The sequence below is a fragment of the Acomys russatus genome, chromosome 1, assembly GCF_903995435.1.
Source record: "Acomys russatus chromosome 1, mAcoRus1.1, whole genome shotgun sequence".
NCBI lineage: Eukaryota > Metazoa > Chordata > Mammalia > Rodentia > Muridae > Acomys > Acomys russatus.
The window spans coordinates 67355951-67371885 of NC_067137.1; the positions used below are offsets into that span (position 1 = coordinate 67355951).

General features: G+C 39.2%; 1 long non-coding RNA gene across 1 annotated transcript; it reads left to right on the forward strand.

Annotated features, from left to right (window-relative positions):
- The first annotated feature begins 358 nt into the window (after positions 1-358).
- LOC127196220 (uncharacterized) lies at positions 359-11580 on the forward strand. Its single transcript, XR_007831459.1, has 3 exons — positions 359-500; positions 10574-10672; positions 11456-11580. It is a non-coding gene; the product is annotated as an uncharacterized LOC127196220 (long non-coding RNA).
- Positions 11581-15935: the final 4355 nt, after the last annotated feature.

Consider the following 15935-nt stretch of genomic DNA (forward strand, 5'->3'; position numbering starts at 1 on the left):
TGACACATGGCAGGCATTGAAGTGTACCCAGTATTTGAGCTTAGAAACCACTCTGAGTGAAAGCACTTCTGTCCGATTTTGTTAATTTGTGTATGCCTGCTCCTGTTTATTTGAAGAATTCAAAAATTGCACATGGGCACATGTTTTTAGAAATGCTTGAATTTAGCTTACTTTAACAAAGCCACTGTTTATCTGTACAGGGAACCCGTATTCCATTTCATAGCAGAGAGGAACCATCAAATCCAAAATGGTATTTTGAAGCAAGATATACATGTTGGGGACTGTAACTCTCTGTAGATATTGGAAATACTACCCCAAATTTCAATTAAAATATGAATTTTATTTCTTCCCCCAGGTGCACCTGAAAGTTTAATACACATACAGGTCACTTAGGATCTTATTAAAGTGACATTCATATTCAGCAAGTCTGGGGCAGGGTCCTGAGTTTTGCACGCCTGCCACCTTTCAGATGTTGATGCTCAGGGGACACACTTTACCAGGTGAGTGCTTTGACACATCTGCTTCTGCACGCAAGCTTCTTTGGTTCCAGTAATTCCATTGAGTGATGGAAACTCAAAGTTAATCTCACTTACCATCTTTAAGTAAATTTTATAACTTGGGCAATAGTGAGTGGCACTCAAATTCTCCTTTCTTAAAGGAAAGACTACTGAGATTTATAAGTCAGTTCTCCATGGTGTTATTCTCTGTGCCTTTACATCACCTCAGTGGTGGTCTAAATGGACTTTGGAGTTTCTCCTTTGTTCTCTTAATCGTGTGAAATTGAGCTTTCCATCCTATTATAGAGATCAATTAGAGACGAGTGGGCTTTGAAGAAATGTACTCCATTTTCAAAATATCTCCTTATCATTGGGATTCCATCCAAATCCTTGAAGAATATTTAACAATTCCAGGGTCTTAAATAGGAAAGTTCCTTACCTGTGTTTTTTTCTACAACACATAAATATTTTAGTTATTTAATAATAAAATAATCATTGCTTTAATTTTGGTTGTTTAAATGTCATCTGTCACATTATACTATTAATTTCTGAGTGAAGGGTCTATGCATGTTTTATCATTGTGCATCTGTTGTAGAAAGATCTGTCTCAAAACGGTCCTCTAAGAGGCTTCATCCAGCAGCAGATCCAAAAAGATGCTAAGACTCACAGCCAAACATTATGGGGAGTCTTGTGAAGAGTTGGAGGAAGGATAGAAGGACCCAGAGGGGACAAAAATTCTACAAGAAGGCCAACAGAGTCAACTAACCTGGGCCCTTGGAAGCTTACAGTGATTGAAACACCAACCAAAGAGCATGCATAGACTGCACCTAGGCCCCTGACACATACGTAACTGATGGGCAGCTTGATCTTCATGTGGGTCCCCAAGCAAGTGGAATGAGGGCTATCTCTGACATGGACTCTGCTGCTTGCATTTAGATCACTTTCCACTAGCTGGCCTGTGTTGTCTGGCCTCAGTAGAAGAGGATGTGTTTAGTCCTGTTTCTACACCGATGTGCCAGGGTGGGTAGGTATAGGGAGGGGGAGCTCCCCTTTTCTGAAGAGAAGAAGGGGAAAGGGGAAAGAGGGTGGGAGTGAGAGGAGAGGAGTGAGGGAGCTGCGTTCTGGATGTAAAGTGAATAAATAAATACAGCTAATCAATAAAAATATTTGTAATAAGATTATAAGATAAAATTCTTTCTATCCCTACATGCCTGATCCACCTGGGGTATAGCCACCACAGGCAAGCTGTATTTTGTCCCCAACCCCAACACCTGACATCCCGAGGAGACCTGTGGGGGCCCAAGCAACATTTATCAAAGAGCCCTGTCCACCTATTCCCTAACTGCCTGTTCTACTTGGGGCACACCCAGTAGAGGCCTGCAGGACCCCAGAAACATTCAGGTTAGAGGTGAGCAGTGGGCTTTTCCCTGAGCTCCAATGTCAGGCAGAAGGTTCTGCATGACTCACTGAGGAGTCCTGCATCAGGAACATTTGGAAAACATCAAGGGCAGCCAGATGGATAAAGGCTGGTGTAAGAACACAATCAACAAGAATCATGTCAATATGACACTACCACAACTCAGCTATTCTACTGCAGTAAGCCTTGGATAGCCTAAGACAGAAGAAGAAGACCTTAAATCCAACATTACAAAAATGATAGAGGCCCTTAAAAAGGGAAAGAATAAACCCCTTCAAGAAATATGGGAAAACACAGTGAAGCAGGTAAAGGAAATGAATAAAATGTTTAAGAACTGAAAATGGAAGTAGAGAAATAAATGAAATATAAACAAGGGGAATCCTGCAGATGGAAAATCTAGGAAAGAACAGAAACAAAGGATGGAAGCATCATCAAAAGAATTCAAGAGATGGAAGAAAGAATCTCAGGTGTAGAAGATACGATAGAAGAAATTGATATAACAAAGAACATGTTAAATCTAAAAAATTCCTGACACAAAACATCCAGGGTACCTGGGATAGTATGAAAAGAGCAAACCTAAGAATAATAGGAATAGAAGAAGGTAAAGCGCCCCAGCTCCAAGGAATAGAAAATATTTTCTTTCTTATTTATTTATCACATATACACAGTATTTTGCCTGCATGTACACCAGAAGAGGACACCAGATCTCATCATAGATGGTTGTGAGCCATTATGTGGTTGCTGGGAATTCAGCTCAGGATCGTTGGAAGAGCAGGCTGCACTCTTAGTCTCTGAGCCATCTCTCCAGGCCACAATCAGCAGTTTTTAAGAATAGCCCAGCTGTACTTGGCAGTCGTCACCCTGGGCAAGTTAGCTGACAGAGTACATTTGAGTCAGAGCAAACTTCCTTAGGGCTTACAAGCTAAAAGCAATTTTGTTTTTACGAGTCTTTTCAACACAACAAATTGTCTTCTGAGCATAACATTCACCACCACATAAGACACATAAGAGGCGCTGGGACTGGAGTTAACAGTTGTGGGCTGCAATGTGGGTGCTGGGAACCAAACCCAGGTCCTCTGTAAGAAGAGCATGTGATCGTTCCAAACTCTAGAGTGGCAGATTTGCTGAGAGTTTACCCTGAGCTCCCAGGTGCGGATGCTTTGTCTTCAGCTTTCCTTGCAAACTAGAGAATATTTTCAACAAAATCAGAGAGGAAAATTTCCCCGACCTAAAGAAAGAGATGCCTACAAATGTACAAGAAGCATGCAGAACACCAACTAGATCGGACCAGAAAAGAAAACCCTCCTGCCACATAGTAATCAAAACACTAAATCCATAGAACAAAGAAAGAATATTAAAAGATGTAAGGGGAAAATGCCAAGTGACTTACAAAGGCAGACTTATCAGAATTATACCTGACTTCTCAACAGAGACCCTAAAAGCTGGAAGGGCCTGGACAGATGTCTTTTAGCCTTTAAGAGACCACAGATGTGAACCTAGACTACTATACCTAGAAAAACTCTCAGTCACCATAGAAGGAGAAAACAAGATATTCCAAGACAGAATTAAATTTAAACAATATCTGTCCACAAATCCAGCCTTACAGGAAATACTAGAAGGAAAACTCCAACCTAAGGAGGTTAACTATATCCAAGAAAACTCAGGAGACAAATAATTCCTCACAAGCAAAGAAAAAAGAAAAAAGAAATCTCTCTCTCTCTCTCTCTCTCTCTCTCTCTCTCTCTCTCTCTCTCTCTGTCTCTCTAATATCACCAATATCAAATAACAGGAATTTATAATTATTGGTCATTAATATCTCCCAACATAAAAAAGGACTCGATTCCACAATAAAAAGACACAAGCTAAGAGAATGGATGCAAAAAACAGGATCCATCATTCTGCTGCATGCAAGAAACATACCTCAGCATGATTTTCCAAGTAAATGAACCCAAGAAGCAAGATGTAGTAGCCGTTCTAATATCTAATAAAAATAGACTTTCAACCAAAATTAATCAAAAGAGATGGGGAAGGACATTTCATACTCATCAAAGGAAAAATCCATCAAGAGAATGTCTTAATTCTGAACATCTATGTTCACCCGTATTTATAAAAGAAACATTACTAACACTTAGAACCCAATAATGGGAGACTTCAACGCCCCTCTCTCACCAATGGACAGGTGATTGAGACAGAAACTAAACAAAGAAATAATGAAACTAATGGATGGAACCTAACAGATGTCTATAGAACATTCCATCCAAACATAAAAGAATATATCTTCTTCTCAGCATCTCATAGACCCTTCTCCAAAATTGACCTCACAGTTAGTCACAAAAGAAGCCTCAACAGATATAAGGAAATTGTAAAAAAGCAAAACAAAAAACCATTGCATCTTATCAGATCACCAAAGATTACAGCTTGACTTCAACAACCACAGAGACAACAGAAATCCTACAAATACATGGAATCCGAACAACTCTCTATTTAATGGTCTCTGGGTCAGGGAGGAAGTAAAGAAAGAAATTAAAGTCTTCCTAGAATTCAAAGAAAATGAAGGCATAACATATTCAAACTTATGGGACACAATAAAATAAATGTTAAAAGGAAAGTTTATAATATTAAATGTCTTCATAAAGAAATTTAAGAGATCCCATAGTAACAATTTAAAAGCACACCCAAAAGCTCTAGAAGAAAAAGAATCAAACACACCCAAAAGGAGTAGATGGAAAAAAAAAAATCAAACTCAGGGCTAAAATAAAGAAATTAGAAACAAAGAGAATAATACAAAGAATCAAAAAAAAAAAAAATCAAGAGCTGGTTCTTTGAGAAAAGCAACAAGTTAGACAAACCCTTAGTAAAACTAACCAAAAGGCAGAGAGACAGTATCCAAATTAAGAAAATCAGAAATGAAAAGGGGGACATAGTAACAGACACTGAAGAAATAAAAATTATGTCTTACTTCAAAAACCTATACTCCACAAAATTAGAAAATCTAAATGAAATGGACATTATTTTTCAAGATGGGTTTCTCTGTGTAGCCTTGGCTGTCCTGGACTTGTGTTGTAGACCATCCTAGACTCAAACTCATTGAGATCCACCTGCCTCTGCTTCCTCAAGTGCTGGGATTACAGGCATGCACCACCCTACCTGGCTGGACAATTTTCTTGATAGATACCACTTATCAAACTTAAATCAAGATGAGGTAACAATCAAAATACACTGATAATCTGTAAGAAAATAGAAGCAGTTATTAAAAGTCTCCTAACTAAAAGAGTAAAAAAAAAAAAAAAAAAGTTGAGGGCCAGATGGTTTCAGTGCAGAATTCTACCAGACCTTCAAAGAAAAGATAATACCAATTCTCCTCAAACTGTTCCACACAATAGAAACAGAAGGAATACTACCAAACTCATTCTATGAGACCATGGTCACCCTGACACCAAAACACACAAAGACTCAACAAAGAAAGAGAATTTCAGACAATTTTTCCATATGAACGTTGATGCAAAAATACACAATAAAATATTCAGAATTCGAATCCAGGAACACATCAGAAACATCCACCATGATCAGCTAGGCTACATCCTAAGGATGCAGGGATGGTTCAACATATGGAAATCCATCTATGTAATCTACCATATAAACATATGGGAAGAAAAAAACACATGTAGTAGATGTAAATATGTTTCTGTTTTGATGCCAAGTGTGGGATGTGAAACAGACTTGTTTGATGATGTGTGGTGTTTGTCCACTTGAAACAGATTTGTGAGAGGACACATGGTGTTTGTCCACTAAAAGAGGAACTGCATCTTATGAGGGCATGGTCTTTGCCAGCTAATGAACATCTTAGTATGGACTCTGATGAAACCAAAACCAGAACCACCTGATCATCTCATTAGATGCTGAAAAGCATTTGAGAAAATCCAGTACTCCTTTATGTTAAAAGTCTTGGAAAGATCAGGAATACAAGTTTTATACCTAATCACAATAAAGGGAATATATGGTAAGCCAATGGCCAACATCAAATTAAATGGAGAGAAACTTAAAGCAGTTTCACTGAAATCAGGGACAAGACAAGGCTGCCTACTATCTTAATATCTGTTTAATATAGTACTTGAAATCCTAGCTGGAGCAATAAGACAACTAAAAAAGATCAAGAGTCTACAAATTGGAAAGAAAGAAGTCAGAATATCACTGTTCATAGATGATATGATAGTATACATAAGTGACGCTTAAAACTCTACTAGAGAACTCCTATAGCTGATAAATACCTTAAACAAAGTATCTGGATAAAAAAAATAGCTAAAAAAAATCAGTAGCCTTCCTTTATACAAACGATTACTGAGCTGAGAAAGAAATTAGGGAAACAATGCCCTTTAAGATAACAACAAATAATATAAAATATCTTGGTATAACTCTACTAAGCAAGTGAAAAACCTAACTAACAAGAACTTCAAGTCTTTGAAGAAAGAAATTGAAGAAGATATCAGAAGATGGGAAGCCCATGTTCATGAATCAGTAGGATTAAAATAATAAAAATGGCCATCTTACCAAAAGCAATCTATAGATTCGATGCAATTTCCATCAAAATGCCAATGCAATTCTTTACAGGCCTTGAAAGAACAATTCTTAACTTTATATGGAAAAATAAAAAGCAAGTATAACTAAAACAATTCTTTACATTTAACTTCTGGAGGTATCACCATCCCTGATTTTACATTGTACTACAGAATAATAGTAAGAAAAACCACATGGAATTGGAATAAAAACGGACAGATTGATCCATGGAATTGAGTTAAAGACCCAGAAATAAACTCACGAATTACTGAACATCTAATTTTTGACCAAAAAAAAAAAAAAAAAAAAAAAAAAACCATACAATGAAAAAAAAAAAAAAAAAAAAAAAAGAAAAGAAAAAGAAATAGTGCTGTTCTAACTGGATGTCTACATGTAGAAGAATGAAAATAGATCCATAGGTACAGGAGACAATATCCTGAACAGAGCCACAACATCTCAGATACTAAGATTGGCAATTAATAAGCGGGGCATCATGAAACTGAAAAGCTTTTACAAGGCAAAGAACACTGTCAATAGGACAAAATGGCAGCCTACAGACTGGGAAAAGATCTTCACCAACCCTACATTTAGCCGAGGCCTAATATCCAAAATATATAAAGAACTCATGAAATTAGACACCAACAAACCAAATAACCCAATTAAGTATGGGATACAGGGCTAAACAGAAAATTCTCAACAGAGGAATCTCGAATGGCCAAGGAGCACTTAAAGAAATGCTCAGTTTCCTTAGTCATCAGGGAAATGCAAATCAAAATGACTCTGAGATTTCATCTTACACCCATCAGAAGAGCTAAGATCAAAAACTCAAGTGACAGCACATGCTGTTGAGGATGTGAAGCAAGGGGAACACTCTTTCACTGCTGGTGGGAGTGCAAACTTGTACAATCACTTTGGAAATCAATCAGATGCTTTCTCAGAAAACTGGGAATAGCTCTACTTCAAGACCCAGCTGTACCACTCCTGGGCATATACCCAAAAGATGCTCCATCATACAACAAGAATATTTGTTCAACTATGTTCATAGCAGCTTTATTTGTAATAGAGAGAAACTGAAAACAACCTAGATGTCCCTCTCCTGAAAAATGGATAAAGAAAATTTGGTACATTTATACAATGGAATACTACTCAACTAGTAAAAACAAAGACATCATGTAACGTTCAGGCAAATAGACAGAACTATAAAATATCACCCAGAAAGACACTCATGGTATGTACTCACTTATAAGTGGATGTTAACCATAAAGTACAGGAGAACCCATGCTACAATCCATAGACCCAATGAAGCTAATAAGAAGGGCCCAACAGATGCTTGAGTCTCATTCAGAAGAGAAAATAAATAGACATGTGAAACAGATGGAAGAGGGAACTGGGTGGGGAGGGTAATGCAGGTGGGCATCAGATGTGGGGAGAGCAGGGGTAAGGATGGTAGGGTCAGGGGAGGACTAGGAAAAAGAACGGGAATTGGTGGGGAGCCCATCACGGGCACAGAGGAGGTTCCTGAAAGTCTATGAAGATGATTCTAGCTGAGACTCCTAGCAGTGGGACTCAAAGAGCCTGAAGTCGACACCTCCCGTTGTCAGGTAAGACTTCTAGTGGGTGGAGGAGGCCACCAACCCACACATAAAACTTTTGACCTAAAATTTGTCTTGCCTACAAGAAGTGTAGGGGAAAGATGGAGCAGAGAGTGAGGGAATGGTCAACCAATGGGTGGCCCAATTTGAGACCTACCCCATGGGAGAGAGCCAACACCTGTCACTATTGATGAAAGTCTGCTATGCTTGCAAGACGGGACCCTACCATACTGTCTTCTTAGAGGCTTTATTCAGAAGCTGAGGAAACAGATGCAGAAACCCACATACTTCATTCGGGGTTCTTTAATGCTTGTACCTCCTTTCCAATCTACCTACCTTAGATAGGAGAGAAGAGAGGTTAATGAGAACAGGAGAAATAGACCTTGTTGAATTCAGTTCCTTGGAGTGATTCCCCTGGTGTAGTTGGCAAGCTTTCAGCAGACCAGCAATTCCACCAAAGCTGCTGCTGGAACTTGAAACAGCAGCCAGAACCTGGAGCCTCAGCCTGAGCCTGAAGTTTCAAAGCCTTTGCTGGAGCATTTCACTCTTGGAACATCTTGAAGTGGAGCAATGAACAGCCAAACAGTACCAAGACCCAAAAAGCCCCAGCCTCCTATTTTGAATGTATATATGTATGTACACACACACACACACACACACACACACACACACACACACACACACACACACACACACACATACCTCCTCTCAGAGTCTGTACTAGGATGTGTTTCAAGTGGCAAAAACCAAGCCCCCCGGTGAAGTGGTTTGACTTCTAAGTGGATAAACATCACCTGTTCTATCACAAGTCTGTTCCATACCCCACTCTTTGGATCAAAACAAAAACATGTTTACATCCACTACACCCAGAGCCAAGCAATAAGGCTTAGCATTATTTATCCTCTCTTGTAGATGGTTTGAAGTGGTGTGGCTGAATTTATAAAATCGAATGCATGTCAAAATAATTATCTTCCACATTTTAGATTGTAAAGCATCCTGTATCAACCACTAGACTTCTCTTCCCGTTCTTTGATGAGACCAGGAACCATTTATTGAAGATGCGTGGCCATAAAATAAAACTGGCATTGTCACAAAAGGCTGAGTGGCAGTTATGTCTTCTGCACTACCAGCTTTCTCTGCTATCTCTTGCCTTCTCCATCCCTCTGCTGCCGTTCTTGGCTACCATGGCGTCTGCGTTCCATCGTTTCTTGGAATTCTCTAGCTTCCTCCTAGTGTAACCACTCTACAGTTTCCTTCTCGTCTTCATCTGCAGGCTCAGTGCATTGCATCCATGATACAAAACCACAAGCAGGCAAAAACTACTTGAGAGGAGTCTGTGTTAGGAGTCCAGTGTTGCAGTGTGTGTGTGTGTGTGTGTGTGTGTGTGTGTGTGTGTGTGTGTGTTGTGTAGTTATTGGAGGGAAACATCCAAGATTAACCCTAAAAGTGTAGGACATATCTTGAACATTAGCAGAAGGGGACGTGACGTGTGTGTGGCATATAGGATTATAATTTGTGCGCCCCAGAGCATAGCTTCCACATTCTTTCTCCCTTTGATTTAATTGAGGACAGTTCTCTACAAGATTTTGAGCTAACCTAAGCGCTGCTGTAGGTGAGGCCACTGGGAGGTTACTCAGCTTGTCTCCCTTTGATATAGGTTCAAATAAATGTGAGCAGTCCCAAGACCTCTGGACACAGAAGGAGACACACCCAGAAGCAGAGGCTGGAGCATTCTTGCAGCTGGAGCATAGCTTCTTCAAAGGGTCCCTGTAACATTCAAAGCAGCCAGGTTACCACAGTGGCAGTTCATTGGCCACCCAAATGGGCTGCTTCCTACTCAAAGTAGCTAAACCCAGAGTCTGACAGCAGCTGTCAATCAAACATCCCAACAGCCTAGCTTATTGTAAAGAAAGTAAGCATAAAACGGTCCTTACATTGAGGACACATTGTTCACAGTGATGTTCTGTGGTATGTAACTGCTTAGGTTCCCACAGGATGCCTTCAGTGAGAATTGAGTCCCTCTGTGCACAAACTTGAATTCCTGAGATTGAAGGATGGTTGCCTAACAGGGCCCTGTAATCCACATTGGGCCATGGTGTGGATTAGAAAAAGAAACAAATGCTTGGATTATGTTTAGCCACGAGGTTTCTGGTTAATGCATTTCTTGAGAGTGTGTAAAAGATCTTTCTCATCTGGGCAGGTGGTAACGTATGAAAGAAGACAAAATGGGAGAGAAGGGTTGCGTGGTGTTGAGAGAAAGGACTAGGCCTGCTGGTTCCATGTTAAGAGGAAGAGCATCTGTGTTTGTGTTGGTGCAGCCTTCACCTGCAGAACTTCTCATTAAGGCTAAACAAAAACTGTATTTACTGTTAATTTTCTGGAATATGACAAGTACTTTATTTCCACAGTGGCCACCTAGTCTCCCATTGGTGGGGCACGACACTTAGCTGTCTGTATTTGAAAACTTCAGTTACTACTGGCTGCACAAACTTGACTCTCCTCTTTCTCATAAGATTCCTGTTCTTCTGTGAACCAAACAGCACAAAGGAAGGTTCCTGAGCAGCCAGAAGGAGACAGTGGAGTGGAAGGAAGAGATTTCACTGGTGCCCTAGGTAAAAGAACCCACTGTAAAGCAAAGAGAGTCGGGGGTAATATTTGCTATAAAAATGGTTACCTTTTAACTAGAATACCCAGTCCAGCTCCCAGTGTGAAACTATCTGGCTCCCGTGCTTTGCATATAGTGGCCCACACGTCTCCCTCCTGGCACCTCCAGAAGCATTTGTTTGCATTATCATTGGAGTGTTGTCTGTTTCTTCTAGAATGTAATCTCTGCGCGGAAAGGACTGGGGCCCGTTAGCTCATTATCTGTGCCTGGCACATATTAAGCTCAAAATAAATGTCAAGAGAATGAATAAAATAGACGATCCTCAGATTCTCAATTGGTTCCTAGAATAAATATTGATGGAAGGTGCAATGAGAACAGGGTGGTAGGTGAAAAATCTTGCGATTTGAAAGGAACTACAAGCACCATATTGCCTGTGGGTTTTCTTAATAGTCTCACTATATTGAAAAGAGAATTTTGTTTTCTTTTTCATTCTTTTCACAGTTTTGCAGTGATAAGTACCCTTGATACTTCTGAAGATAGTATTATTATATAAGAAAACTTAGATGTTCCTATCTCGTAGGTGGCCCTGAATTTATCACAAAAGATCCTTGAATTTGTTAAAATATTGGTCATTGTATGTGGATTAATTAAATTACATGGTTTTAAATAAGTGTTCGTGCACACTCTTCTAATGTGTGCGTGTGTTACCATTATATATACCAATTTATTTAAAAGCATCAATGAATTCATACCGACTTGAAAATAATTATGTGTTTGCTTTTATCTGCAGACATGAAACTATAATACCTATGGTCCTCATGCTTAAATGATGAAAAATTCTAGGTTAAAGAAGTCTAAATCTTCCAATTCTACTATAAGGTGAGTTTTATAAAAGTTATTAAACTAGAGATTATTTTGAAGTATCAGTATTCTAGTTTTATATTGTATTTCTACATTCTCGTGGAAATTGCATTCTTAAATCAAGGCCATCTTCAAAATTGCATTTGATTCTTTATGTTTCTTTGATTGCTTGTCCATCCTTTTGTTCCACAAAGACTTTCGTGGATCAATTACTAAAGGCAAGAATTTTTATGAGTTAACTTTAACTGAAAAATTAAGACAATCTTTTATGTATGAATGTTTGTATTTGTCCATACTTGTCAATTTAATTATACTAGTAGTGGTTGGAGGAAGGGGGAAATGTCTTTCTAGTCAGAGTTTTTACAACCATCTCTAATGTATTCCAGACATGTCTCTGAAGTAATTTTCCTAGACTTCCTACTTTGATGTTTTAGTCTCTGCTGAAAGAATCTTCAATGACTCTAAGTTCTCTATGTATTTTTATATAGAGTACCATAGACCTCCCAATAGAACAACCCACTTTTTGTTTTGTTTTGTTTTGAGACAGGGCTTTTCTGTGTAGCCTTGGCTGTACTGGAATCATTGTGTAGACCATGCTGGCCTCGAACTCACAGTGCTCTGTCTGCCTCTGCCTCCTTGAGTGCTGGGATTAAAGGCATGTGCCACCATGCCTGGCTTACTTTTATATCCTTATTTCTCAAGATTTACTAAAACATATACTGTTGTGTGGAGGTTAATCATTTCGTTGAGAACAAGACAAAAAAGTGAAAGGGCTAGGGCTGTAGCTCAGTGGAGGAGTACTTGCCTTGCATAAATTCCTATGTTCAATTTCCAGTCCTTACAACATTAAAAAAAAAAAAAAAAAACAAACAAAAACAAAAAATAAAAAGCTCCTCCACCACCACCACCCTTGGATCAACATTGGTTGTACTGTTTGCTGCCAGACATTGGGCAGAATGCCTAATAATGTCCCATTTAAACCCAAGAAGTTGCCCTAGCAAGACATGATTATTGTTCTTTGATATTATAGATCTGAAAAGTAAGGAGTTAAGTAATTGACCCATTGTCACACAATATAAATACACAGCCTGGAGAATGTATATGTTTCTTGTTTTAAAAATTATAATGATTAATCTTTTATTATGGAATAAGCAATAATTTTTAACATAGTTGACTTTGCAAACAAATATAAGCCCATCTTAAAAAAAAAAAAGCCAGAATGTGGATGCAACCCCACAGAAGTTAATCTACTTTCACACTTTTGTGCTATAAAGTATTTCAAATAAATTCTAACATTTAAGGTAGAATAATTATGATGACAGTAGAGGGTATGGGGAAAGGAACACCAGTGAAAAGCCAGAGCCACTTCTGGCTCTCTGACTTGGCTAACCACTTAGCGTTGCAGAACTTCACATTTCTATGTAGCTCACGCTGGCTTTAACCTCATATTCTCCTGCCTCAGCTCCCAGATAATAAGACTCAAAGCTGAGGAGAGTACTAGAAGAAAACCCTAGAACACTTGTGCAAAGTGCACAGACAACAAAGGCTGAAACAAGAAATGGAATTATAGAAAACAAAAAATCCGGCCTGGGTAGATGGCTCAGTAAGGGAAGTGCGTGAAGATTTGTGTTTGAATCCTCTGCACCAATGTAAAAAGGAGGCACAGTGGTATGTGCCTGTAACCTCTGAGCTGGGTAGGCAGGGCAGGTAAAGACAAGAGGACCCCTGGGGCATCTCAAGCATGTTGGCCCAGAAGGCAGAGGTGGATGGATCTTTGTGAGTTTGAGGTCAACTTGGTCTACATTGTAAAATCTAGGCCAGCCAGAGCTGCATAGTGAGACCCTGTCTCTCACAAACAAACAAACAAACAGACAGACAGACAGACAGACAGACAAATAAACAAACAGCAATGTAGAAAGTGATAGAGGAAGACACCCATTACTAACCTTCAGCCTCCTCAAGGGCACATATACCTGAAACATGTGTCTCTACACATGCAAACAGATACGGCACAGATTGTTTATAGCAAAGGAACAACACAGTTAAGAGGGCCTATAAGAGAGGAGAAAATGAGATCAACCTAAACATTAGATTATTTTCATAGTATTCATATTGCTGTTTGCACTAATGCTACTTATTTTTTTTACATTTTTAAAATTAATTTATTCATATTACATCTCGATTGTTAGCCCTTCCCCTGTTTCCTCCTATTCTTCCCTCCCTCCCGCTTCCCCCCTTCTCCCCTCCCCTATGTCTGTGATTGAGTGAGACCTCCTCCCCCTATATATGCTCTTGGAATATCGAGTCTCTTCTTGGTAACTTGCTATCCTTCCTCTGAGTGCCGCCAGGCCTCCCCATCCAGGGGACGTGGTCAGAAAAGGGGCACCAGGGTTCGTGTGAGAGTCAGATCTCACTCTCCACTTAACGGTGGAGAATATCATGTTTGTTGGCTAGGTCTTGGTATGGGTTCGAAGTTTAATGCCTATATTCTCCTTGGCTGGTGCCTTAGTTTGAGGAAGACCCCAGGTCCCAGATCTGCCCAGTTCTTCTTGTAGGTTTCCAGGACCCTGTGGGATTTTGGCGAGGATGTGGAGAGAGAGGAACACTCCTTCATTGCTGGTGGGAATGCAAACTAGTACAACCACTTTGGAAAGCTATCTGGCGCTTTCTCAGAAAAATGGGAATAGGGCTTCCTCAAGACCCAGCTATCCCACTCCTTGGAATATACCCAGAAAATGCCCTACCACACAACAGGGACATATGCTCAACCATGTTCATAGCTGCTTTATACATAATAGCCAGAACATGGAAACAGCCTAAGTGTCCCTCAGTAGAAGAATGGACTAAGAAACTGTGGTACATTTACACGATGGAATACTACTCAGCTATTAAAAACAAGGAATTCCCAAAATTTGTGGACAAATGGATTGATCTAGAAATTATCATAATGAGTGAGTTCACCCAGAAGCAAAAAGAGACAAACGGTATATACTCACTTATATCAGAACACTAGTCCAAGGGATATGTACCATGAAAAACTTTGCTACTTACTTTTTAAAAATATTTTTTTATTGATTTATTCACATTACATCTCAATTGTTATCCCATCCCTTGTATCCTCCCATTCCTCCCTCCCTCCCATTTTCCCCTTACTCCCTTCCCCTATGACTGTGACTGAGGGGGACCTCCTCCCCTTGTATATGCTCATAGGGTATCAAACAGTTTTCATAGCATTTTAGATTGAACTATTGTTTCAATTTGACTAAATAGTATTTTTGTATTTTCAATTATATAATAGTTTGTGGTATTTAAAATTCCTACTCATTTAAACCAGATTGTTACTTTTCTATTTATAAAATTATTTTGCTTGAGGGAAAAAAAAGGAAGGAGAAAATGTTTGCTTGCTGTTCATCTGAGAAGGGATTGATTCTACAATATGCAAGGAACTCAAAGAACAGTTGAAAAATATCCAGTTAAAAGTTGGGTTAATACCCTAAACAGACAGTTCTCAAAAGAGGATATAGAAAAGGCCAACAAGTATATGGGGAAAAAAAAAAACCCTGATCGCCAGCCTGTAAATCTAAACCACAATAAGGTATCATTCCACCTTCCTCAGCCTAGCTATTGTGAAAAAAACAAAACCAAACAAAACAAAACTATCAAGTATATGATAACGAGGAAGGAGGACTCTCACACACTTTTGGGTGTCAATGAAATTCAGCTTAGTTACTAAGGAACATGGCTGGAAATCTATCCCAAAAACTAGAAATGGAACTGCCATTGGATTCAGCAACCCCAGTGCCACTTGTTAAAAATGAAATCAGGATCAAAGAGACACTTCCAGGCCTCTGTCTTTGGCAGTGCTCCTGCAGTAGCTAAGGTACAGGATCAGCTCAGGTGTCCATGGATGGAGCAGCAAATGGGGAATCTGCCTGAAGTTCAGGACTGGCTTCTTCCGATCTCTGTTTATCATGATATGCATTGCATGGCTGGTTGTACAATGTGAGGATAGGTCTGTACTGATCCTGGAAACAAAGCCAAGGACATTGTATAGATGCAGTATAAGACGGCAACCATAAAGCACCGTAGGTACTGGTACCCTACACCACACTACTCTTGTATTTGGTATAAACTTTGTGAAGCCATGTCAGCCATTTAATGATGATGCTTTTGGTGATGCATCAAGAATAAAGAGTAACAAAGCTACGTGAAAAGATGAACAGACTTTAGGACACTTGTTCTCAGTGCTCAGAGATAAATGAAAGAATAAACAAAATAAACAACCTGTCCATTTTACTTCTTGAAATCATTTCACATATTAAGTAAAATATAAAAATTACAAATATTCCCTTTGAAGGTGAATCGAAAGTTTGAAAAAAAATCTAAGATTCAAGCTCATTCAGTATTCT